The 2,432-nt window shown below is 35.4% G+C and overlaps 1 protein-coding gene and 1 long non-coding RNA gene across 3 annotated transcripts in view; both read left to right on the top strand.

Moving 5' to 3' along the window:
• CDH13 (cadherin 13) overlaps positions 1–2,432 on the top strand; it is a 984,509-nt gene that overhangs the window by 114,290 nt on the left and 867,787 nt on the right. The window lies entirely within an intron of this gene.
• Positions 1–2,432, top strand: part of LOC130544171 (uncharacterized) — a 73,837-nt gene that overhangs the window by 16,707 nt on the left and 54,698 nt on the right. The gene's annotated exons all lie outside the window — the stretch shown is intronic.

Here is a 2,432-nt window from a genome sequence, read left to right on the forward strand (position 1 = left end):
AGCCACATCCTCAGAAGTGGTTGGAACAATCCCAGAAAGTAAAGCAAGAGGATGATGGTTTCTTGAGCAATTATAGTTAAACCCTGAAAAATGGTGCCTGTCTGGGGCTCTGATTTCCTCCCCCTTGTGGTCATTTTTTTGTAGGTTGAATGAACCAAATTGTGCATTATCTGAGTATAGCAGTTGCTTGAGTTGGGGATAGCTACCTCTGGTTCCTAGTGAGTCTTTGGAACCCAAGAGGGTATTTTACAAACCTAGTTGGTCCAGTTGCTCTATCTATGCTCTATCTATGCCTCACACCTGTCTCTTTTCAGACATAAATCTCCAGGCTGCTTCAGGATATCAAGCCCTTTCTTCCCTCAACCTCCTTGTCCACTACCCTTCAAGCTTTAACTTCACTGTAACGTAGTTGAAACAAAGATTTCCCTGCTCATGACTCCTGGATAAACAGTCATACCTTTGATTTTTTGAGCACTTACCATGTGCTAGGCCCTGCAGTGACTGTTCTGTACACATTTTCTCATTTAAGTTCCACCACCTATTTCATGGACTAAGGGCATTTATATCCTTGTGGTACAGATAAGAAACTAAAGCACAGATCATTGTGATCACTTACACAAGGTACAGAGCCTATAAAATGGCAGCTTGGCAGTGACACGCACCTGTGTCAGTCTAATCCCAAAGTTTGTGGCTGCCATGCTGGGCTGCCTCTCCCAAGACCCATCAATAGTGGTATGGCTCATGGGCAGTGTCCATAGTCATTATTTCCTTGTGTAGAGAGCGATGAATTTTGAGAGTCTATATTTGTGGCAGAAATATAGGCTAATGGCAAAGCAAAAAGAGCCCGATCCCAGATATGAACTTGGGTTCTCTAACTTTATAGTCTACACATTAACCTACCACACTTTAAGAGCTCTGTGAAACAAAACGATGTGGTTTGATCAGATGCTGGCAGTCATGTGGAGGGGATGATGCCCTTCTAAAGATAACAGCTTTGGTTCATGAGGATTTGGGAACAGATTCAAGCTTCATAGCATTTCCTGCTTTAACGCATTATTAAATAAAGATATAATGTATTACTCAGAACTGATCTGGATTTTTTTAACACAATTTTCTCCCTTAATAAAGTACCATAAAGTCAGTAATAAAGACATTACAGAAAGTCTAGAAAAGAAAATAGAAGCTAAGAACTATCCAGTTCCTGCCACCTTGATATAATCATCTTTTTGTACGTTTCTTTTTTCTTAGAATTTTTTTGCATGGCCATCATCATAGGATGCATATATTTTTTAATCTCCTTTTTCTCAGATATAAATATTTTCCCGTGTTTTCACACCTCTTCATAGACATCACTTTTCATGGTGATATATCATTGAATTAATAACCATAATTTATGGGTCCATTTCCATATTTCTAAATATTTAGCTTTCTCTTTTATTCCCCTCCAGTTTGAGGCTGCAAAGATTAAATTTGGTCTTCATTTTTTTTACTTCCAGAGATAATTTTCTAGAAATAAGACTACCAAGTCACTAAGTTCAAATATTTTTGTGGCTTAATGTATACAAATTGCCAACTGTTTTCTAAAACTATTGGAATATTTGATAATGCTATCAAAATGTATCCATTCACAAGTTTAATTAAACTAGCATTAGCCACTACTGCTTTTAAACATAATTGCTAACCTAACAGACAAAAATATATTTTTCTTTCAAAGACTTTCTAAATCATTCTCAAATAGGAGGGTATTTTGATATTTTTTTCAAAGTCTAGGCAAATCTGGAGTTATTGGCCTCACTGAATGCAGAGAGTGTCCCTGTTATTGGTAGAGAAATGAATTTAGGATTCTTTTCAGGCCAGCCATTGAAAATGAGAATCAAGAAGTGAATCTAAGATATTTTTTCCATCTAAAATAGTAGAGTTATTGCTTCAGAGGAAATTTTTTTCACTTTTATAATTAATTGTTAATTTCATTTTTGAGTGAAGTTACCCCATCAAAAAAATACTTTATTTAAAATGCCAAGGGACATATTAGAAGAAATGATTTCATTTAAAAATCTGTCTTAAATAAGTTTTTTGTGTGTGTATAAAATCTCATTTTCCTAAGATCCAGAAAAAAAATTCCAAACCTGCTTTTGTAAAATTTTTACTTTGAAAAATTGTCCAACTTGCACAGAAGTTGTAAGAGTAGCGCAATGATCAGAGCTACTCTGAATTGTTTTGTGTTTTTGCCTTGTATGATATAGACTTTATTTTTGGTGACTGCTTACAACAATTTAACTCCCTGAAATATTAAAATAATTATTAGGGGCCAGTTATGTGATTAGAACAGCCCTATCTCCTCCATTTATATATCCCTGATGGTGAAAATTGATATGTAAATAGTAGATACTCGGTATATGTTGTTAAGTTGACTTAGTTCTTCTCTATGCCAG

This window comes from Ursus arctos, unplaced genomic scaffold, assembly GCF_023065955.2.
Source record: "Ursus arctos isolate Adak ecotype North America unplaced genomic scaffold, UrsArc2.0 scaffold_19, whole genome shotgun sequence".
NCBI classification, from domain to species: Eukaryota; Metazoa; Chordata; class Mammalia; order Carnivora; family Ursidae; genus Ursus; species Ursus arctos.